Raw genomic sequence first — 26,626 nt, 5'->3', positions numbered from 1 at the left:
AGAAGAAATAATACCAATGCTATACAAACTCTTTCAGAAAATAGAGAGGCAGGAACACTTCCCAACTTATTTTATGAGTCCAGCATTATTACGATACCAAAAGTTGATGAGACATTACAAGGAAAAAAAAAGCTACAGACCAATATCCCTCATGAACATAAGTATAAAAATCCTTAAAAATACATGAGCAAATAACTAAAAAAATATAGAAAAAGGATAATATATCATTATCAAATACATTTATTCCCAGGAATGCAAAGTTGCTTTAATATTTAAAAATCAACAACTATATTTTCCAATATTAATATACTAAACACTATTAGCCACATGATTATATTATTAGAGGAAAAAAGTTGGCAAAGTTTAATCCCCATTCATGATAACTCTCTCAACAAATAGTATGTAATTTCCTTACTCAGATAAAGGGCATCTACAAATGAGTAGATCATATGAAGGAGAGGATGGTCACTGTTCAGATGCAAATTAATGGCTTTGAAGGCCAGTTGGAAGGAATATTTCAAAACATACAGTGAAAATATAAAGAGTTGGAAATCAAAAGGAAAAGGAAAGAAGTCTTGTATAATGGATTCAGAACACCTATCATAAAAAGCAGAGAAAAGGGAACCCTCCTACACTGTTGGTGGAAATGTAAATGGTACAGCCACTATGGAGAACAGTATGGAGGTTCCTTAAAAAACTAAAAATAGAACTATCATATGACCCAGCAATCCCATTCCTGGGCATATACTCAGAGAAAACCATAATTCGAAAAGATACATGCACCCCAATGTTCACTGCAGCACTATTTACAACAGCCAGGACATGGAAGCAACCCAAATGTCCAGCAACAGAGGAATGGATAAAGAAGATGTGGTACACATATACAATGGAATATTACTCAGCCGTAAAAAAGAACAAAATAATGCCATTTATAGCAACACAGATGGACCTAGAGATTGTCATACTGAGTGAAGTAAGTCAGACACAGAAAGACAAATATCATATGATATCGCTTATATGTGCAATCTAAAAACAAAGGTACAAATGAACTTATTTATAAAACAGAGTATAGTTACAGATGTAGAAAACAAACTTATGGTTACCGTAGAAAACAAACTTACGGTTACCATGGGATAAGGGGAGGGGGAGGGATAATTTGGGAGATTGGGATTGACATATACACAATACTATATATAAAATAAATAACTAATAAGACCTGCTGTATAGCACAGGAACTCTACTCAATACTCTGTAATGGCCTATATGGGAAAAGAATCTAAAAAAAAAGAAAAAAACAAGTGTGGTTATATGTATAACTGATTCACTTTGCTGTACACATGAAAGTAACAAAACATTGTAAATCAACTATATGCCGATAAAATATTTTTAAAAAAAAATAGGTATTTTAGAAGGATATGCAACAGATAGAAGCAATAATTGAACAAATAATACAAGAATTTTTGGGAATTCCCTGGCAGTCCAGTGGTTAAGACTCTGTGCTTTCTGCTGAGGGCCTGGGTTCAATCTCTGCTCAGGGAACTAAGATCCCATAAGCTGTGCAGCATGGCCAAAAAAAAAAAAAATTTTCCCCTAAGTTGAAGATTTGAATGCCATATTGAGGAAAAAAGACACAGATATAGGCAAATCTTTATAAAATTATTGAAACCTAAGCATTAAGATAATATGTTACAGATTTTCAAATGAAAGAAAATTTTTTTACAAACAAAAATGAATTAGAGTATCATTAATCATCTATCTGCAACACCAGAAGGCAGAAAATGATAATATCTGCAGACTGAAGTAAGGAAAGAGTTGTAACTCAAGAGTCCTTCGTCCAACCCAAATATCATTCACGGCTAGGGAGGAAGAAAAACTTTGAAGATGTCCAGTAAACCATAAAACTTTACACATATACACCACATATAAGGATTCTGAAAAAAAGTAAAAAAATGAAGAGAGACATTGAAGTAGGGGAAGATGATGAGGAAATTAAACAGTGGTGAGCATAAAACACTGTTATGTATACATTATGGATATCTAAGGGGATCCACTAGCTGGAATTCTGCAAAGTAAATCTAAGTAATAATCTAGAACTAAAAATACTCAATTTTATCTCAGCAAAACTGGAAGTTAAAAAAAGAATCTCAGCTTAACAATGTGGAGAAGAAGTACAGGGGAAATTAAATTTGATAAGAAATGGTGGTTATCTTATTTTTGAAAAATATTAGAGAAATATAGATCTGATAATGAACACAGGGAAAATTCATCATTAATATGATAGAATAATCTGGCAGAATTTTGAAGTTAACAAGGGGGAAAATGGAAAGAACAAGTAGTAGATAAATACAAAAAATAATAAAGAACAATGTAAAATAAATAGTAAAATGAATGAAATGTGTAACAGTATTATACCTAGATGTGAATAAGTTTAATTTATTTATTATATTTTTTCAATAAATACACTATAAAACAGGTGATTAATAATGATTGGGAATTAGATAAGAAGATCTTAAAATGTTTCTAGAAAAATAAATATCTAGGATTTGTCAACAAAAATACAAATAAGAAAAATAGCGATAGTGGATTTGCCTTATCAGACAGAAGAACATACTATAAAGACATTGTAATCAAAGCAATATTGTGTTGGTATATGCATAGACATATAGATCTGAAAATAGAATCCAGATATGTTATATTATATATGAAGATTTATTATATAACAAAAGTGATAGATTACATTGATGAGAAATAAATGGATTACTTAATGAAGGACAATGGCTATAGTCTGGGGAAGGTGAATTGGATCTTTCTTGTCAACTTATACATAATTATATCTCAAATGAATTAAAGGTTAAAAAGTAACCAATAAAATAATAACTACCTAAAAAAAATCTAGACATGCAAAGGGGCAGGAAAATGAGACATAATTAAGAGAGGAAACAGTAAATAGAGGTCAACCTACAGATGATTCAGATGCTGGAGTTAACAGATAAGGACTTAAAACTGTTTTGAGTATTTTACAAAATATAGAGAAAAGATAAAAAGTTAGAAATTTAACAGAGAATTAAAGATTACAAAAAGAATTAAGTGGACATTCTAGAACTAAGAAATACAATACTTGAAATTAAGAACTCGTTGGATTGGATTAGTCATAGGCTGGACACAGTTAAACTCAAGAGATAGGCCAAAAGAATTATAGGAAAATAACATGGAAAGAAAGAGACTAGAGTGTAACAGACATGTGGAATCCATTCAAATGACCTAGTATTCATGTAATTATAGTCTCAGAGGGAAAGAGGGAAGAGCATTGGACAGAACAATATTTGACAGCTAATGGTGAAGAATTTTTAAAAAAATTGATGAAAGACACCAATGTACAGGTTAAAGGAGCTTAGTGAACCATAAGCAGAATAAATACAAAGAAAGTCACAACTAGGAACATCATATTCAAACCACTAAAAAAAAAAGGAATGGGAAAACAATCATAAAGTCAGCTGGGCAGGTATAAATTGCTCTTAAAAGAGGAAAAACAAAACTGAAGGCCGAGTTTTCAACAGTATTATAGAAATCACAAAACAATAAAATGACATTTTTTTTAAGTGCTAAAAGAAAAAATTGCCCATTGGGAATTCCATATTCTGTTAAAACACCCTTCAAAAATGAAGTACATACTCAGTGGTGAAAAGCTGAAAGCTTTTCCTCTAAGATCAGCAACAAGACAAGGATGCCCCCTCTCATCACCTTTATTCAACATAGTATTGAAAATCCTAGCCAGAGAAATTTAGCAAGAAAAGAAATAAAATTCATCCAAATCAGAAAGGAAGAAGCAAAACTGTCACTATTTGCTGATGAAGTATGATGTACAGAGAATTCTAAAGACTCCATGAAAAACCTGTTAGAACCAATAAATAAATTCAGCAAAATTTCAGGATACAAATCAATAAATCTAAATCTATTCTATATACTAATAACAAACAGAAGTTAACATTGTTAAAACGTCCATATTACCCAATCTACAGATTGAATGCAATCCTTATCAAAATTCCAATGGCATCTTTCACAGAAATAGAACAAACAATGCTAAAATTCATATGAAACCACAAAAGACCAGGAATAGCCAACGCAATCTTGAGAAAGGAGAAAGCTGGAGGCAAACTATATTACAAAACGATAGTAATCAAAACAGAATGATATTGGCATAAAAGCAGACATAGAGCAGTGGAACAGAATAGAGAGTCCAGAAATAGACCCACACATATATGGTCAATTAATTTACAACAAAAGAGCCAAGAATATACCACAGTCACCCCTTATTTGCAGTTTTGCTTTCCCAGGTTTCATTTATCCACCATCAACCATGGTGTGAAAATATTAAACAGAAAATTCCAGAAACCAACAATTCTTAAGTTTTAAATTGCACGTCGTTCTGAGTAGCATAATGAAATCTTGCACCATCCCGCCTAGGATGTAAGTCATCCCTTTGTCCAGTGTATCAACAGCGTATATGCTACCTGCCTGTTAGTCACTTAGTAGCCGTATTGTTTGTAAGATCTACTGTGGTGGTAATGCAGTGCTTGTGCTCAAGTAGTCTTTATTTTACTTAATAGTAACCCCAAGGTGCAAGAGTAGTGATGCTTGTAATTTGAATATTCTCTTACTGTGCCTAATTTATAAATTAAACTTTATTATAGATATGCATATATAGGAAAAAACATGGTATATACAGACATACCTCATTTTATTGTGCTTTGTGTATACTGTGTTTTTTACAAATTGAAGGTTTGTGGAAACCCTGTGTAGTCAGATGATGGTTAGCATTTTTTAGCAATAAAGTATTTTTAAATTAAGGTACATATATAGTGTTTTTTTTAGACTTAGTACTATTGTATACCTAAGAGACTACAGTATAGTGTAAACATAACTTCTGTATGCACTGGGGAACCAAAAAACATGTGTGACTCTCTTTATTGTGATATTCACTTTATTGTAGTGGTGTGGAAATGAACCTGTAATATCTCTGAGGTATGCCGGTACAGGGTTTGGTACTATCCATGGTTTCAGGTGTCCACTGGGGGTCTTCAACTGTATTCCCAGCAGATAAGGGAGGAATTACTGTACAGTGAGGAAAGGACAGTGTCTTCAATAAATTGTGCTGCGTAAACTGGACAGCCACATGCAAAGGAATAAAATTGGAATACTATCCTACACTATAAACAAAAATTAGCTCAAAATGTATTAAAGACTTGAGCTTGGGCTTCCCTGGTGGCGCAGTGGTTGAGAATCTGCCTGCCAATGCAGAGGACACGGGTTCGGGCCCTGGTCTGGAAAGATTCCACATGCCGCGGAGCAACTAGGCCCGTGAGCCACAACTACTGAGCCTGCGCGTCTGGAGCCTGTGCTCTGCAACGGGAGAAGCCGCAACAGTGAGGGGCCCGCGCACCGCGATGAAGAGTGGCCCCCGCTCGCCACAGCTGGAGGGGGCCCTCGCACAGAAATGAAGACCCAACACAGCCAAAAATAAATAAAGTTAAAAAAAAAAAGACTTGAGCTTAAGACCTGAAACAATACAACTAGAAGAAAACATAGGCTGTAAGCTCCTTGATTTTGGTCTTAGTGGTGATTTTTTTGGACTTGACAACAAAGGCAAAGGCATCAAAAGTAAAAACAAACAAGTGGGACTATATCAAACTAAAAAGCTTGGGCACGGCAAAGGAAACCATCAACAATATGAAAAGCCAACCTATGGAATGGGAGAAAATGTTTGCAAATCATATACTGATAAAGTATATCCAAAGTATATAAAGAACTCAAACAATTTAATAGCAAAAAAACAAACAATTAAATTTAAAAATGGGCAGAGGATCTAAATAGACATCTTTCTAAAGAAGACATACAGAGGCCAACAGGTACATGAAAGGGTGCTCAATATCACTAATCATTAGGGGAATGCAAATCAAAACCAGAATGAGATTCCATCTCACACCTGTTAGAATGAATATTTTTAAAAAGAGAAGAAATAACAAGTGTTGGAGAGGGTGTGGAGAAAAGGGAACACTTGTACATTGTTGGTGAGAATGTAAATTGATATAGCCACTATGGAGAACAGTATGGAGGTGCCTCACAAAATTAAAAATAGAATTATCATATGATCTAGAAATTCCACTTCTGGGAATATATCCAAAAGAAACAAAAATACTAAATCAAAAAGATATCTTCACCCCCATTACAGCATTATTTATAATAGCCAAGACATAGAAGCAAACTAAGTATCTATTGATAGATGAATGAATAAAGAAGTTGTGGTATTTATATTACACTGGAATATTATTCAGCCATAAAAAGAAGGAAATCTTGCCATTTGTGATGACATAAATGGACCTTGAGGGCATTATGCTAAGAGAAATAAGTCAAAGTCAGACAGAGAAGAACAAATACTGTATGATCTCACTTACATGTGGAATCTAAAAACGAACAGACAAACAAACCAAACTCATAGATACAAAGGACAGATTGGTGGCTCAAAATGGGTGTGATCAAAATGGGTTAAGGTGGTTAAAAGGTACAAACTTTCAGGTACAAAATAATAAGTCATGTTGACTTAATGTACAACATGAAAACTAGAGTTAAAAATCCCATTTTGTATGTATGAAAGTTGCTAAGGGAGTAAATTTTAAATGTTGTCATCACAAGAAAAAACTCATAAGTATGGGTGATTATGGGTGGTAACTAGACCTACTTTAGTAATTATTTTGCAATATATACAAATATTGAATAATTACGTTGGACACCTGAAACTTATATAATATATATGTCACTTATACCTCAATTTAAAAAAAAGAAGTAAAATAAAAATGTTCTCAGACAAAAAAAGCTGAGGAAATTTGTTGCTGGTATACATTAAAAAAAAGTAAATGAAGTCATTTAAATTGAGTAAAAGCAATCTCATAGAAGAAAATGGAATACATCTTAAGGTAATCCCAGATGGCAGCAAAGAAGTGAAAGATAGATGAAGAGCACTAGAAAGGTAAATGTGTTGATGAATATAAAAGAATATTAACTGTTTAAGACCAAAGTAATAATGTCTTGTGGTGTTAATAGCTCATCTAGAAATATCACAATAATAGCACAAAAGATGGAAGGGTTAAATGTTGTTACATTTCTTCAGTGTTCTTGTACAATTTGGGAAATGCTAAAAGTATCAATTTAAGTAAGACTATAATAAGTTAAGCATCCATATTTTAACTCTAGGATAACCATTAAAAGAAAAAATATTCTAACTACAATACTGAAGTTAGGTAAAGTAGATAAAAATAGAATTTCTTAAAGTACTTGATTAATACAAAACAAGGCAGGAAAAGAGAAATAAAGGAAAGAAAAACAGGTGGGATAAATAGAATAAATAGAAAACAAATAAGAAAATAACAGACTTAAATTAACAATAAGAAAAATTACATGAAATGTAAATGGTCAAAAAACTCCAATGAGAAGACAAAGATTATTAGAATGTATTTAAGAAAACAAGACTCAACTGTATCCTATTTACAAGAGACAAACTTAAAATATAAGAACATAGGTAGGCAAAAGTTGAAAGAATAGAGAAATATATAACATGACATACTAACTCACAGAACCTAGAGTGACTATATCCATATCAGAAAATTTAGGCTTTAAGGCAAAAAGCATATTTCATAATAAAAAAAGAAAATATAATTCTAAAATTGTGTGCAGATAGTAACATAGTTTTAAGTTGTATTAATCAAAAATTGGCAGGAAATGGAAGAAGAAACAGACAAATTCACAATCAGAGTTTAAGATAAGACAAGCAGAAAAAATTAATAAAGATATATAAAATTTGAACAACCAACCTGCCATAACCAACCTGCCATAACCAACCTGACATAACTGACATAAGAAAGAATACACGAACTTTTCAAGTGGTCATGGAACATTGAACAAAAGATAGTGTATGCTGAGCTATAAAAAATTCTTAAGAAATATCAAAGGATTGCAAACATAACAGAGTATGTTCTCTTGTCATATTGGAAGTAAGCCATAAAGCAATAGAAGAAATATAGCTAGAAAATCTCCCAAAATTGGAAATTTCAAATTTCATAGCAGTACATTTCAATATAACTCATTGAGCCAAATGGGAAAACCCAGTTGAAATGATAAAATATTTTGAACTGAATAATAATGAAAATATAACATATTGAAACATATACAGCACAGATAAAGCAGTATTTAAAGGGAAAATTTTAGATTTAAATGTATATACTAGAAGAAGAAAGGGTGACAATCTATGATCAAAACATTCATTTCAAGGGGCTAGAAAAAGAACTGCAAATTAAACACAAAGGAAATGAGAAGAAGCATATGTGAATAGAAAAAGAAAAAGAAATGAAGTGGAAAGCAAAGGTACAGTCAAGAATATTGACAAAGCCGAAAGTTGTATGATGATTAATGTATCAACTGGACTGGACCACAGGGTGCACAGATATTTGGGTAAACATTATTCTGGGTGTGTTTGTGAGGGATGTTTTTGGATGAGATTAACATTTGAATCAGTAGACTAAATAAAGCAGATTGTCTTCCCGAAGTGGGTGAGCCTTTAATTTTGTAAAGGCCTTAATAGAACGCAAAGGCTGAATAATACAGTATTCCGTCTCTCTCTGACAGTCTTCAAGCTGGGACATCCTGCCTTCACACTTGGACTCAGACTGGAAAGAGATCATCAGTTCTCCTTGGTCTCCAGATTGCTGACTGCAGATATTGGCACTTATCTGCTTCCATAATCACGTGAGCCATTTCCTATTGGCTCTGTTTCTCTGGAGAACCCTGACTAGATTTTGGTACCAGGAGTGGTTCTACTTGGGATGCCTCAGCTTCTGTAATCTTGTAAGCCAATTCCTTATAATAAATCTCTTTATTTACATCCCTTATTGGTTCTGCATTTATGGAGAACCCTGGTGAAGACAAGTTGCATATTTGAATATTTCAATAAAATTTTACTAACACCTAGAAAGATTGATCAAGAAGTAAAAGAGAAATAAAACAATTATTACTAAAAATAAAAGTTTTTGTCATCACATATTTATGATATATGAAATTAAATTAAAAATATAATAAAGCTTATTTTGCACAACACTAAGTTTAAAACTTGAAATAGAAAAATATCTTGAAAAACGTAATTCATCAAAACTGACATAAGAAGTAATTGAACCATATCAAAGTTTTTTATCTGTTAAAAGAAATTGAATCCTTCCCACAAAGAAAACTCCAGGAAGAGATGTCCTCACTGGCAAATTCTCCCAAACATTTAAAGAAAAAAAAAAATCAACCTAACAAACTTTTTCAGAGACTCCAGAAAGAGAATATACTTCTTGTTTTAAGAGACCAACATAATCCCAACACCAAAACCTGAAAATAACATTAAAAGGAGGTAAAATTAGATGCTTATATCTCATATGAAAATAGATGTGAATTCTTAAACATAAGATTAGCAAACTGAATCCAGTAAATGTGAAAAGGATAATAAATCATGACTGAGTAAGGTTTATCCAAGGAATGTAAGGTCAGTTGAACATTAAAAAATCAAACAATAAAAAAATCAATTTAATTTATAACAATAACAGAATGAGGAAAAAAATGTCATCTCAATACATATAGGAAAAGCATTTGATAAAATTCAACCCGTATTCAGAAGAAGAACTCACAGGAAACTGTACTCACAGGAAACTGAGAGTACAAAGGAGCATCCTTGACCTGATAAAGAGCATATACAAAAAATGTACAGCTAAGCCCATAATTAGTATTAAATATTGAATGTTCCCCCCCTCCTTGAGTTTGGGAAGAAGAAAGGATTTCCACTATCACCATTTCTACTCAACATTATTCTGGAGCTCATATCCAGGACAAAAGAGCAAGAGAAAGAAATTGAAGTGCAAATACTAGAAAAAAAGAAGTAAAAATGTTTTTTTTTTAAGATGACATGAATATATATGTAGAAAATCCAAAAGAATCTACAAATTGTCTTATTTATTTATTTATTTATTTATTTATTTAACATGTTTATTGGAGTATAATTGCTTTACAATGGTGTGTTACTTTCTGCTTTATAACAAAGTGAATCAGCTATACATATATCACCATATGTCCTCCCTCTTGTGTCTCCCTCCCATCCTCCCTATCCCACCCCTCTAGGTGGTCACAAAGCACTGAGCGGATTTCCCTGTGCTATGCAGCTGCTTCCCACTAGCTATCTATTTTACATTTGGTAGTGTGTATATGTCCATGCCAGTCTCTCACTTCATCCCAACTTACCCTTCCCCTCTCCCCGTGTCCTCAAGCCCATTCTCTACATCTGCATCTTTATTCCTTTATCTGGATTCCATACATATGTGTTAGCATATGGTATTTGTTTTTCTCTTTCTGACTTACTTCACTCTGTATGACAGACTCTAGGTCCACCCACCTCACCACAAATAACTCAGTTTCGTTTCTTTTTATGGCTGAGTAATATTCCATTGTATATATGTGCCACATCTTCTTTATCCATTCATCTGATGATGGACACTTAGGTTGCTTCCGTGTCCTGGCTATTGTAAATAGAGCTGCAGAGAACATTGTGGTACATGACTCTTTTTAATTATGGTTTTCTCAGGGTATATGCCCAGTAGTGGGATTGCTGGGTTGTATGGTAGTTCTATTTTTAGTTTTTTAAGGAAACTCCATACTGTTCTGCATAGTGGCTGTATCAATTTACATTCCCACCAACAGTGCAAGAGGGTTCCCTTTTCTCCACACCTTCTCCAGCATTTATCGTTTGCAGATTTTTTGATGATGGCCATTCTGACCGGTGTGAGGTGATACCTAATTGTAGTTTTCATTTGCATTTCTCTAATGATTAGTGATGTTGAGCATCCTTTCATATGTTTGTTGGCAATCTGTATATCTTCTTTGGAGAAATGTCTATTTAGGTCTTCTGCCCATTTTTGGATTGGGTTGTTTGTTTTTTTGATACTGAGCTGCATGAGCTGCTTGTAAATTTTGGAGATTAATCCTTTGTCAGTTCCTTCATTTGCAAATACAAGCTGTCATATTTAATATTTGAATTAGCAAGGTCTTTGGATACAATATAAAATTATTTATTATAAAATAAATATAAACATATTTTTATTTCTTATATATTCTAGAAATAAATAATAAACATTTAGTATCAAAAATCATACAAATTTCTAGGAATAAGTTAGCAATGTGAAATATGTACAAGAGTTCTACATTGGAAACTAAAAATATTTTTAAAGAAATTAAGGATGATCTAAATAACTGGAATAATATAGCATTTTCATGGAATGGAAGACTTAATGTCTTTAATGTCAATTGTTGGAGGAGATCAATTGTTGGAGGAGATCAAGATGGCAGAGGTGGAGGATGCAGAACTCACCTACCCCCACAAACATGTCAAAAATATATCCATATGTGGAACAATTCTCACTGAAAACTGGAGACTGACAGAAAGATTCCTGTATAACCAAGGTTGTAAGAAAGATCCACATGGAATTGGGTAGGAAGTGAAGAGAATTTATCAGGTTGGGACCTGTGCCTCAGGGATAGAACTCAGAGATAAAGGGAGATTACATGGGCAGAGATCTTTGCTGGGGAGTCAGCAGTTCGAGAGACATATTGGGCACCACAATCCTAGGGCCCAATATAGGAAAGATGAGCCCCCTTGGCTGGCTGGAAGGCTGTTGAGACTAACAGAGGGGCTGTTGGAAGACTGGGCTCCATTCAGGAGGAGTGCGTGTGCCCTTGCTTGCTCCTGAGGCAGGATGGAGAGGGCATATTGAAACTTTGAGGGTGGTTGACTGGTTTTCCACAAGTGCCCTGGTGTGTGTCCCAGCCCGAGCCGAGTGAACACTGCAGCCCCTTTTTCTTCACATTGCAGCTCCACACTGGAGCAAGGGCTGCCATGACTGAGGAAAGATCTCAGCTGTGAGACACAGAGGCATCTGAGCAGGGCGGGGGCAACCATTACCAGCACTTGCACAGGCAGTGCATCAGAAAACATCCCAAAGTCTGTCTCTAGCCAGACTGCTGCAGCCTGCATCCCATCACATGCCAAGAGTCCATACAGGTGCCTTTTACTCCAGCACTGCTCCCCTCTGGGGCAAAGGTGCTGGTGCTCGGATGGAGAGAGCTCACACTTAAAGCAAAAAAAGACAGCATAGTTCTGACCCTCAGGGCTTCTGCTCTAGCTACTTGAGACCTACACCCATCCCCATAGGGGGGTGACAGCCACTGAGCAGAGGGGAAGCCCTGCCTCACATCTGGCTCCTGCCCTAGCTCCTCCTTCTTCAGCCCCACTTCTTACCAAGGTGATAGCTGCCAGCACACATTGAGGTAAGATGTGACTTGTGTTCATGTCAAATTCAGCTCTCCCACTAAAGCCAGTGGGCACATGCAAACTGTATAGGGATGCTCCCATATAACGAGACTACTTCAAGACTGCAATAAATCATTATTTCACCTAATTTTATAGAGACAGTGATAGTTAAGCAAAATGAGAAGATGAAGGAATTGGTCTCAATTGAAAGACAAGAGAAAACCCATGAAAAAACAACGAATGAAACAGAAACAGTTTACCAGGTAAAGAATTAGTAATAAGAATGCTAACTGACTCTCACCACTATTATTCAACATAGTTTTGGAAGTGTTAGCCACAGCAATCAGAGAAGAAAAAGAAATAAAAGGAAACCAAATCGGAAAAGAAGAAGTAAAGCTGTCACTGTTTGCAGATGACATGATACTATACATAGAGAATCCTAAAGATGCTACCAGAAAACTACTAGAGCTAATCAATGAATTTGGTAAAGTAGCAGGATACAAAATTAATGCGCAGAAATCTCTTGCATTCCTATACACTAATGATGAAAAATCTGAAAGTGAAATTAAGAAAACACTCCCATTTACCACTGCAACAAAAAGAATAAAATATCTAGGAATAAACCTACCTAAGGAGACAAAAGACCTGTATGCAGAAAATTATAGGACACTGATGAAAGAAATTAAAGATGATACAAATAGATGGAGAGATATACCATGTTCTTGGATTGGAAGAATCAACATTGTGAAAATGACTCTACTACCCAAAGCAATCTACAGATTCAATGCAATCCCTATCAAACTACCACTGGCATTTTTCACAGAACTAGAACAAAAAATTTCACAATTTGTATGGAAACACAAAAGACCCCGAATAGCCAAAGCAATCTTGAGAAAGAAAAATGGAACTGGAGGAATCAGGCTCCCTGACTTCAGACTATATTACAAAGCTACAGTAATCAAGACAGTTTGGTACTGGCACAAAAACAGAAATATAGATCAATGGAACAGGATAGAAAGCCCAGAGATAAGCCCATGCACATATGGTCACCTTATCTTTGATAAAGGAGGCAAGCATATACAGTGGAGAAAAGACAGCCTCTTCAATAAGTGGTGCTGGGAAAACTGGACAGGTACATGTAAAAGTATGAAATTAGAACACTCCCTGACACCATACACAAAAATAAACTCAAAATGGATTAAAGACCTAAGTGTAAGGCCAGACACTATCAAACTCTTAGAGGAAAACATAGGCAGAACACTCTATGACATAAATCACAGCAAGATCCTTTTTGACCCAGCTCCTAGAGAAATGGAAATAAAAACACAAATAAACAAATGAGACCTAATGAAAATTAAAAGCTTTTGCACAGCAAAGGAAACCATAAACAAGACCAAAAGACAACCCTCAGAATGGGAGAAAATATTTTCAAATGAAGCACCTGACAAAGGATTAATCTCCAAGATTTACAAGCAGCTCATGCAGCTCAATAACAAAAAAACAAACAACCCAATCCAAAAATGGGCAGAAGACCTAAATAGACATTTCTCCAAAGAAGATATACAGATTGCCAACAGACACATGAAAGAATGCTCAACATCATTAATCATTAGAGAAATGCAAATCAAAACTACAATGAGGTATCATCTCACACCGGTCAGAATGGCCATCATCAAAAAATCTAGAAACAATAAATGTTGGAGAGGGTGTGGAGAAAAGGGAACCCTCTTGCACTGTTGGTGGGAATGTAAATTGATACAGCCACTATGGAGAACAGTATGGAGGTTTCTTAAAAAACTACAAATAGAACTACCATACGACCCAGCAATCCCACTACTGGGCATATACCCTGAGAAAACCATAATTCAGAAAGAGTCATGTACCAAAATATTCATTGCAGCTCTGTTTACAATAGCCAGGACATGGAAGCAACCTAGGTGTCCATCATCGGATGAATGGATAAAAAGATGTGGCACATATATACAATGGAATATTACTCAGCCATAAAAAGAAATGAAATGGAGGTATTTGTAATGAGGTGGATGGAGTTAGAGTCTGTCATACAGAGTGAAGTACGTCAGAAAGAGAAAAAGAAATACAGTATGCTAACACATATATATGGAATCTAAGGGAAAAAAAAGAAAAAGGTCATGAAGAACTTAGTGGCAAGACGGGAATAAAGACACAGACCTACTAGAGAATGGACTTGAGGATATGGGGAGGGGGAGGGGTGAGGTGTGACAGGGTGAGAGAGTGTCATGGACATATATACACTACCAAATGTAAAATAGATAGCTAGTGGGAAGCAGCCACATAGTACAGGTAGATCAGCTCAGTGCTCTGTGACCACCTAGAGGGGTGGGATAGGGAGGGTGGGAGGGAGGGAGACGCAAGAGGGAAGAGATATGGGGAAATATGTATATGTATAACTGATTCACTTTGTTATAAAGCAGAAACTAACACACCATTGTAAAGCAATTATACTTCAATAAAGATGTTAAAAAAAAAAGAATGCTAACTGAATTAGGGGAAAGAATAAATGAACACAGTGAGAATATTAACAAGACTAGAAAATATAAAAAAACAACTAGTCTAATCCAGAACTGAAGAATACAATAACTGAAATGAAAAACACACTAGAAAGAATTAACAGCAGATTAGGTGATACAGCAGAATGCATAAGTGATCTGGAAGACAGAATAATGAAAATCACCCAATCAGAACCACAGAAGAAAACAAATTTAAAAAAAAATGAGAACAGTTTAAGAGATTTGTGGGGAAACATTAAACATACCAACGTTTACATTATAGCTGTCCCAGAAGGAGAAGAGAGAGAAAGGGTTGAAAAATCTACCTGATGAAATTATGGCTGAAAACTTCCCAAAGCTGAAGAAGGACACAGAAACCCAGGTACAGGAAGCACAGAGGGTCTCCAACAAGATGATCACAAACAGACCCACACCAAAACATATAATTTAAATGGCTAAAGTTAAACATAAGGAGGGGATTCTAAAGGCAGCAAAAGAAAAACAGAGTCAGTTACAAGGAAACCCCCATAAGGCTATCAGCTGATTTTTTTTCAGAGCTAAGACACATACTGACTGAAAGTGAGGGGATGGAAAAAGACATTTCATGCAAACAGAAACAACAAGAAAGCAAGAGTAGCAATACCGATATGAGACAAAATAGACTTTAAGATAAATCACTAACAAAAGACAAAGAAGGGCATTATATAATGATAAAGGGATAAATACCAGAAGAAGATATTATACTTATTAACATATATGAACTCAGTACAGGAGTACCTAAATACATAAATCAAATATTAACAGAAATAAAGGGAGAATTGATAATAATACAATAATAGTAGGGGAATTTAACACCCAACTTCCATCAATGGACAGATCATCCAGACAGAAAATCAACAAGAAAACAGTGGTCTTAAATGACACAATAGGCCAGTTGGACTTAACAGACATCTACAGGACATTCCACCCCCAAACAGCAAAATACACATTCTTTTCAAGTAAGCATGGAACTCCAGGATAGATCACATTCTAAGCCACAAGACAAGTCTTGACAAGTTTAAGAGGATAGAAATTATATCAATTATTTTTTCCAAACACAATGGTATGAAACTAGAAATTAATTAAAGAAAAATGGGAAAAGTGCAAACACGTGGAGACTAAACAACATGCTCCTAAAATACCCAATATCTAAACAATGAAATCAAAGAAGAAATCAGAAAATACCTCGAGGCAAATGAAAATGGAAACACAACTTTCCAAAATCTATGGGATGCAGCAAAACCAATTCTAAGAGGGAAGTTTATAGCAATACAGGCTAACCTAAAGAAACAAGAGCTATCTCAAATAAACAACCTAACCTACCAACTATAGGAATTAGCAAAAGAAGAACAAACAAAGCTCAAAGCCAGCAGAAGGAAGGAAATAATAAAGATCAGTGAGGAAATAAATAAAATAGAGGGAAAAAAAAAAAAAAACAATAGAAAAGTTCAATGAAACCAAGGGCTGTTTTTTGAAAAGATAAAATTAATAAACTTTTAGCCAGGTTAATCAAGAAGAAAAGAGAGATGATCAAAATAAATAAAATAAATGAAAGAGTAGAAATAGCAACCAATATCACAGAAATACAAAAACTCAGAAGAGAATACTACGAACAGTTAAATGGCAAAAAACTGGACAACCTGGATTAAATGGACAAATTTCTAGAAATATGCAAACTTCCAAGACTGAATGAGGAAGAAATAGGCAATCTTAACAGACTGATCACTAGTAGTGAAACTGAATTTGTAATTAAAAAACTCTCAGTAAACAAAAGTCCAGGACTGGTCACCTTCACAGGGGAATTCTATGAAATATATATAAAAGAGTTAATACTTATCCTCAAACTATTCCAGAAAGTTTAAGAGGATTGGAAACCCCCAAATTTATTCTTCAAGGCCCCCATTACCCTGATACCTGAACCAGACTAAGAAAGTACAAAAAATGAATACTACAACACCATTGTAAAGCAATTATACTCCAGTAAATATGTTAAAATTTTTAAAAATGAATATTACAGGTCAATGATGAATATAGATGCAAAAATCCTCAAAAAATATTACCAAACCAAATTCAACAATATATAAAAAGAACCATACACCATGATCAAGTGTGATTTATTCCAAGGATGCAAGGACGGTTCAACATTTACAAATAATCAATGTGATACACCACATTAACAAAAGGAAGGATAAAAATCACATGATCATCTCAATAAATGCCGAAAAAGCAATTAACAAAATTCAACATCCATTCACAAAAAAACTCTCAGCAAAGTGGGTACAGAGGGAGCATATCTCAACATAATAAAGGCCTTTTATGACAAACACAGCTATCATGATGCTCAATGGTGAAAAACTGAAAGCTTTTCCTCTAACATCAGGAATAAGACAAGGATGCCCACTCTCCCCATTTCCCTTTAACATAGTATTAGAAGTCCTAGCCTTAGCAATCAGACTAGAAAAAGACATAAAAAGCATCCAAATTGGATGGAAAGAAGTAAAATTGTCACTATTTGCAGATCACATGATACTATATGTAGAAAACTGTGAAGTCTCCATCAAAAAACTATTAGAACAAATGACTTCAGCAAAGTTGAAGGATAAAAGGTTAGTATACAGAAATATGTTGCTTTTATATACACTAATAATGAACTATTGGTAAGAGAAAGCAAGAAAACAATGCCGCTTAAAATTGTTTCAAAAATAGTAAAATACCTAGGAGGTATTTTAATAACTAAGGAGGTGAAAGACAGATCCTATGAAAACTAAAACAATGATGATGGAATTTGAAAATGATACAAAGAAATGGACAGATGTTTCGTTTTCTTGGATTGGAAGAATTAATATTGTTAAAATGTCCATACTACCTAAAGCAATCTGCAGATTTAATCCAATCCCAGTGAAAATACCCACGACATTTTTTTTTAGAACAAATAATCCTAAAATTTGTATGGACCTATTAAATACCCCAAAATGCCAAAGAAATCTTGAGAAAAAAGAACAAAGATGGAGGTATCACATTCCCTGACTTCAGACTACTATATACTACAAAGCTATAGTCATCAAAACAATGTGGTGTTGGCAAAAAAAGTGACACACAGATTAAAGGAACAAAATAGAGAGCCCAGAAATAAGCTCACACAGCTATGGTCAACTAATCTATGACAAACAAGGCAAAAATATACGATGGAGAAAAGACGGTCTCTTCAACAATTGGTGCTGGGAAAACTTTAGAGCTACATGTAAAACAATGAGATTAGAACACTTCCTCACATCATATGCAAAAATAAATTTAAAATAGATTAAAGACCTAAATTTAAGAATTGAAACCATAAAACTCTGAGAATAAAATATAGGCAGAAGACTCTTTGACATACATCATAACAAGATATATATTTTTTGACCTGTCTTCCAAGGTAAAAGAAATAAATAAAAACAAAAATAAACAAATGGGACCTAATTAAACTTAAAAGGTTTTGCACAACAACTGAAACAATCAACAAAGCAAAAAGACAACCTACTGAATGGGAGAAAATATCTGCAAATGATATGGACGATAAAGGGTTAATATCCAAACTATATAAATAGCTCATACAATTCATTATCAAAAAAAAGAAACAACCTGATTAAAAATTGGGCAGAAGACCTGAATAGCAAATTTTCCAAAGAAGATGTACAGATGGCTAACAGGCAAATGAAAAGATGTCCAACATCATTAGAGAAATGCAAATCAAAACCACGAGATACCACCTCATATCTGTTAGAATGGCTATCATAAAATTCTACAAATAACAAATGTTGCCCAGGATGTGGAGAAAAGGGAACCCTTGTACACCACTGGTACAAATGTAGATTAGTGCAGCCACTATGGAAAACAGTATGGAGGTTCCTCAAAAAAGTAAAAATATCAATAGAACTACCATATAATCTAGCAATGCCACTCCTGGGCACTGATGAAAATGAAAACTCTAATTACAAAAGATACATGCACCCCAATCTTCATTGTGATATTATTTATCAGAAGATACAGAAGAAACCTAAGTGTCCATCAAAAGATGAATGGATAAAGAAGATGTGAGATTTTATATATATACACACACACACACACACACACACACACACACACACAGAAAATGGAATATTACTCAGCCATAAACATTAAATGAAATTCTGCCATTTGCAACAACGTGGAGGAACCTAGAGAGTATTATGCTTGGTGAAATACGTCAGACAGAGAAAGACAAACACTCTATTTTATCACTTATACATGTAACTTAAAAAATAAAAGAAACAAATGTATGTAACAAACAGCAACAGACTCACAGATATAGTGAACAAACTAGTGGTTATCCATGGGGAGAGGGAAGTTGAGAGGGGTAAAATAGGTGTATGAGATTATGGGATACCAGCTACTATGTATAAAGAAATAAGCAACAAGGATATACTGTGCAGCACAGGGAAATTTAGCCATTGTTTTATAATAACATTATATGGAGTATAATCTATAAAAACATTGAATCACTTTGTTGTGTACCTCAAAGTAATATAATATTGTAAATCAACTATACTTCAATTTTTAAAAATGTCGATTGTCCCCAGCTAGTCAAGGCAATTTTTAAGAAATAAAACAAAGTTTAAGAATTATGCACTACTAGATATCAAGACTTACTAAAAAGCTACAGTAACTAAGGGTGTGGTATTTCTCCAAGGATAGAAAGCTAAAAACTACAGAATGAAGAAAAATTCTACCCCTATATGATCACCTGATTTACTACAAGGGTTCCACTGCATTTCAGGGGGAAAAGGATGATCTTTTCAATAAATGATGGTGGAATAATTAGATATCTCTATGGAAAAAAAAACTTTGACCCCTAACAAAAAATTCTGTTCAGGGTGGATCAAAGCTCTAAATATAAATTGCAAAATACAAACAAAAACAAAGCTTCTAGAAGAAAGCAGGAGAATTTCCTCATTATCTTGGGGCATGCAGTTTTCTTAAACAGGATACAAAAAAAAGCACTAACTATAAAATAAAAGATTGGTAAATTGAACTTCATTAAAATTAAGAACTTCTGTTTTTCAAAATACACCATTGAAAGAGTGAAAAGGGAAGCCACACATTGGGAGAATATATTCATAATACATACATCCAGCAAAGGCATGAATCCAGAATATACAAAGAGGCTTACTAGTCATTAATTAAAAGACAAATAATCTCTTTCCAAAATGGACAAAGGATTTGATAGGCACTTCATAAAACTAGCTTCATAAAAACCAACAAGGGCATGGAATAAAGCTCAACATCATTACTCATCAAGGAAACATAAATTAAAACCAAATGAGATCCCATTTTACATACACCTGAATGGCCAAATTAAAAAGATTGCCAATCAGTGCCACATACGGACTAGAATATGGGACAAGTGGAACTCACATGTTTTCTTTGTGAGAGTGTAAATTAGTATAACCTCTTCGGAAAACTATTTTGCAGTATCTAAACCTGTATACCCATGGCCCAGTAGTTCATATCAGAGTATATAACCAGGAGAAATGATTGTGTATATATACCAAAAGACACATAAAATAATGTGTCTTTTAACAGCTTTATTCATAATAGCCTCAAAGTGAAAAGATGTAAATTTTTAAATAAATTGTAGAACATTCATATATAAAAAGCATTGAAAAGATGGAACTACTTCCACCCCCTACAATATAATTGAATCTCATACATGTAACATTGAGTAAAAAAGTAGAAAATAATCAGCTTGCTCTATATAAACTATTTACATGAAATTCAAGATCAAAATTAATCTGAGGTGATAGAAGTCAGAGCAGTGATTTTGGGAATGGAGTGAGGCAGCAGTGTGTATTGTTGGCAAAGGGGTACATGGAATCATTCTGGGATGCTGTTAATATTTTGTATCTTGATCTGGAAGGTATATGCTTATGCAAAAATTCGTCCAGCTGTACACATAAGATTTGTGCACTTTACTATATGTATGTTATATCTCAATCTGTGTGTTAAAAAAAGTAAACAGGAGTTCTCAGAAAAACTAATCCAAATGGCCAACAAAGGGAAACATGCTCAAATTTACAAATAAGGAAATGCATGTTGAAGTAATAATGAATAACACTTTCGACATCACTTTAGACTGCCAAAAAATTAAAAAGCAGGTAGCACATTGCTGGTAGAAATGTGAATTATTACAATAGCTTGGAATGCAATCTGGCAAGATCTATTAAAACTAAAAACATATACTTTTGACCAAAGATATCACATCTGAGAATCTCTCTCAGAAGAATAAAAACTCTGGTTCTTAATTGATATTTATAAAAGTTGCAACATTGTTTATAAAGGGTAAAGATGGAAACAAAGTTAATGTGCAAATAGTTACTGATTTCAAAAATTTTGATACATATACATCATGCCATAGTAAACAAATAAATGGGGTTAATTAGACCTATATAAGTTGGCTTGGAGGGATATGAGTGAGAAACAGAAGATATAGAGACATGGATATATTTTTATTACATATTGGTGGAAAATGAGAACAATTCATATACACATGTATTTATATGAAATTGTATGTCTATGCATAATTGCACATGTCTCTGTGTTATAAGAATATGGGAAAAATGAAACAATATAGTAGCTTTTTAAACATGGTGAGATAAGTTGGTGAGATGGTGATGGGGGTTTGGAGATGTTGACTAGGAAGGTAAGTAAAACAAAAAAATGAGAGTGAACAAAAAATTCCCATTGTATGTTGATAGGACTATATTTACGCATTTATGTCAAAATATGTATACAGGTATATATGTAAAAAGAAATTTAAAACTGGCATTTATTTATAAAAGTTACCAATAATTAAACCCATAATTATTTCACCTGATACATCATAAGTATTTTTACTTATTTAGTAAATCTATTGCTGTCATTGTCAGGTTATACAATTACATATTTTTTCTTTTATTTGTAGACTTTTTTTGGTATCTCTATAGTCTTTATGTTCTTACCTTTAAATTGCTTCATATTTCCTTCCAGATAATATATCATAATTTACTCATTTTCTGAATGCTGAATCATTCATATTTTAAAAATCAGGATTATATTAACATTCTTGCCGTAACCATTTTTGTCCATATAATATTTTTGTCTTAAAAAAATTATTTCATTAGTTTAAATTCCTGGGAATGTGGTTATTGGGTCAAAGGTTATGAGCATTTTTATGACTCTTGGAACATGCTGCCAGATTTTATCCTCAAAGAAGGAAAAAATGGATACTAATACCAGAAATACATGTCCCCGATTTTTCAAATTTTCCTTTTTAAAATTTTTAACTCAATAGATGTGAAAGTCCTACTTTGTTGCTTTAGAGATAAAGACTGATTTTTTTCAATGTTGAGATAATCTTATAATTCTATTTTTGTTGATGCCTTTGAACTACATTTCCCACTGGGCTTTGGTATTGCTCTTTATAAATTGACATTTAAAATGTATTTCACATATTTACTATTTTGAGAGCATATGGGAATTTTATGAGTAATAAAAGGATTTGATTTGTATGAATGGAGTCTTGCCTGGACACTCAGAGTTAGGGACATAATGAGGACACTGGACATTGAAAGGGAGAAGGGAAATATACAAGAGAGGTAGCGTATGCAATAGTTGAGTAACTGTGTTTGAAGACGATTATTTTGCAATGCATTGCCTTTTGCTTATCTAGTGCTCAACAATCCTGTAGGACTCAGTTTAAATGTTGCTTCTCCAAGGAGGCTGCCTAGATATTTCTACACTTAAACTTCCATGCTTACGTAGCACCTAGGAATATCCCTGTTATCTTCATTCAACATCCTGTTTTATAACATTTGGGTTACTTGTTTGTCTCCTCATAGAACTTTAGAGCTGTGAAGACTGAAACCGTCACCTAGGGTAGCTAGCATGTAGCAGGCAGTCAAAAAATAAATAATGAATCAAGCAATTTATCTCAGACAGGAGTATTTAGTATTGTTGATAATTAAGTTCATTCCAGTTAGCAGGAATGAACATGCTTGTTCCTTTATCACCTAAGAAAATTATAAATCTGGGAGGAATCTCAAGTGAAACACCCATGTAGACAGATAATTATATATATATGTTTTCAATGAGGGGTTTTTTATACCTTGCTATAATAGTCCATTCCAATGTGTAACCAGTGAAATAGTATGAGTGATTTGTAATAAGGTCTGTTACAATTGACCACGTGATTCTACAGGAAAATTATATAAAGTAATTTATCATTTCATAAAGTGATATATGTCTTTAAGTAGTTTGTTTTCCATATTTTAATGGCTTTCAGGCTTATATCTACTATGACTCTATATCTGATATCCTGGGCCCTAACCAAAAAAAATTATGAATAGAATATTGTCACTAAGAGATAGCACCTAAACACATTGACTCTATCATCACAGAAGGGATACTGACTGTTTACACATAGGACCTGTAACAAAAACAATAGTAAGAGCTAACGTTTATATTGTATATACATACATTATATGCCAGACATTGTTCTAAATGCTTTACTTTTAAATGCATTTAGTTTTCACAAAACCCTAAGAGGTATTATAGTTACATGTTGGCACTCCAAGATACGCTGGTGTGAACCTAATTCAGCAAGGATACCCAGCCACATGGATCTTAAGTGATTACAGTCACATAGTCAGTGTACCAGGAGGGCCAATGCTTGGTCTCAGACTTCCTGAGTAGCATGATTTAGGTCTACTTTCCTTCTACTGGTCATTTCCAGAAGTTTGGATTTTACTTTAAGTTTTAAACAAAAAAGGAAGAGCTAACATAATGTTGCAAACTTTTTTCTTATTCCAAGTAAGGGGATTAAAAAGCAGTATCTTTTCTTAGAAAACAGCAACATCCAAAAAAAAAAAAAAAAGGAGCAAAACCAACAAAAAGCAATGAATAATAACAACAACAATAATGATCCTACATAACATCTATTAATCATTTGCTATTAGCCAGATACTGTGCCAACTTTTCCATGGATTATCCTGTTTAATCCTCACACAATCTCACAAAGTAAGTACCATTATTTTCATTTTTGTCTTTATCCTTTCACAGGACAAAGTATATTTTATTGAAAAAATAAGTACAGAGGCCATGACTTTGGAATAAAGCTTAGTCTTTTAAACTGAATAAAATTTAGCTTTTTGAAAATGAATATTGTGTGTACGTATATGTATATTTTTGGCTTGCTTGTTTGATTTTTGGTAAAATGTGAAACTAATCCATGGTATGATGATATAATAGTGCATACCTGTCATTACACATGTGACCGAACCCATAGAGTATATAAGACCAAGAGTAAACCCTAAAGTAAACTATGGATTCTGGGTGATTATGATGAGTCAATGTATGTTCATCAATGGTAACAAGAGTACCACTCTGTAGGGGATGTTGATAATGGGAGAGGCTATGCATGTGTGGGGACAGAGAATATATGGGAAATATCTATACCTTCCATGCAATTTTGCTGTGAACCTAAAGCTGCTCTAAAAAAATTACAGTCTTAAAATACAAAACAAAACCAAATATCCTTAACCATGGACCAGTATTTGCTAGTCTTGCCTGATGCTATATTGCTCCCCTACCAAAAACCAGAAAAACTTTAGCAGCTATTTGGAAAACTGAAGCAAAAGATGACTGCAGGTTCCAGAAGAAGAAATGTTCACTTGACATCCTGAAATACAATTTAAAGCCTTGCTGTATAGTTAAGATATTCTGGGTATAGCAGCAGCCAAAAGACCCACTTGGCAGTGAGTAAATCCATGTAGCTCTTTTAGAGCAAAGACATCAGTAACCCATTGAGCAAAGAGACAGAGTCATGAGAAATGATTTGTTCTAAAATGGTCTCTAGAGCTACAAAAATAGGACAGTCCTCCCATGCATCTGCCCATGTGGCAAGACTGTTAGTCTCCCTCTGAGATTTTTAACCTTATCCATATATATGGCAAACAACTCCATTAGTAGAGTTATCTGTGAATGCAAACTACAACAATACATTATATATGTGCACTAACATATTTGCTGAATTTTAAAGTACGCAGCAATATGAGAGTTGGAGTGAGGCTGTTGTTTATAACGTATATCATGAAATGAAGAACAGATGATCTAAGAATGAACATTTGTTGGAATGATCTCTCTGGGCTTAAATATTTATTTTACTTCCTCCACCCCCTCCCTTTTTGACAAAGTACTATGTTTTCTAAAATCTACAATATGAAACCATGGAAGGTTTATGATAAAATCACCTCAAATTGCTACCATAAATTATTACCTCCTACATAGTCTCTTTTTCTGCAATGTGCAGTTAATCAAGGAAGCAACTTATTCATTCTAATTAAAGAGCTGGTTCTCAGAGTTTTATTTTAGGTGTGAGAAGGGGTTCTTGATTTCTGGGGAAAAAAATACATGGTTGCCCTATAATATGTACTGTACTTTCACTTCCATCTTCCGGGTTTTGTATATGATCCCAAGGAAGGGACGCTCCTTGTCCTATTCTTCAGGGCAAGTGGGAATCCATCACTGTAAAAGTTCAAGGTTTGGAAGACAGTCTTGAAGGAAACGATGTCTTGATAGGTAGTTTACACAGTAGACATTTGGGAGACACACAAGAGTTGATGGAGATCAAAATGTAGAGCTCATTAGAGAGGATGAAGATTTATTTTCTCTGTTAACTCCTGCAGGGCGTGGTGAGAATCTCATTGCTTATTTCCTAGGTTTTTTACTTGTTCTGATAAATTATTTCACCCAAAGCTCATTTATCCTTGTGGTGCAATGACTCATCTGTTTATTCATCCATTGACCATTCATCCTTCTATCCAGCCAGCCATCCAACCGTCTCCTAACCAACTAATACATCAATACATATGTATTGAGCACCTGCCATATACAGTGTAAGTCTTGAAAATTCAAAAATGAATGAAACGATGATCTCTGCCTTTGAAAAACTCCCAGGTCAATAGAGTCACGCAATAACATTTGCTTCACTCCTTGAATTATTTTTCTAAAACTGGATAACGTCAAGACTCTTCAAGGGGTCTACCTTGCTATCAGAATCAAACTAATCAGTGTGCAATTTGAGATCTTTTCTGAATTCATCCTTAATTACTCTTGTAGCCTCACTGTGTACCACGTTCCTTTTCAAGGCCCACACTTTGGCCCAGGCACCTACTTTCTGCTCCTTATACTTCTGGTCTTCGTATTTTCCTGTCTCCTTAACTTTATTCACGTTGTTCCATTAGCCCTGAATGGGATTTTTCCAATTCCAGGGCGCAGCTCAAATTCTTCCTCCTTCAGAAAATTATTCTACTTTTTACAATCCAACATTATATTGTTCTTCTACTGAGGGTACTCTTCCTTGAGCACAGCATGTTCTCCTGTGTGTGCAATCCTTTGCACAAATTATTTTCTTTTCCTGAATGGCATCCATTTCCCTTTTCTACCTGTTAACCTCCTGATCTTCTTTCAGCTTCCAGTTCTGATGTTACCTCCTTCAAAAAATCTTCTTGGTCCCTAAAGATTGGGTCAGGTGTCGCCTATGTGTTCCCATAGTGTCTTGTATTTCCCCTAGCAAAGCACAGTAGGTACCTTGTCATGTTGACATGCAATAGGTACCAGCAAT

The sequence above is a fragment of the Eubalaena glacialis genome, chromosome 5, assembly GCF_028564815.1.
Source record: "Eubalaena glacialis isolate mEubGla1 chromosome 5, mEubGla1.1.hap2.+ XY, whole genome shotgun sequence".
Taxonomy (NCBI): Eukaryota; Metazoa; Chordata; class Mammalia; order Artiodactyla; family Balaenidae; genus Eubalaena; species Eubalaena glacialis.
The sequence above is the reverse complement of the archived record's forward strand: the minus strand, read 5'-3'. Positions refer to the sequence as shown.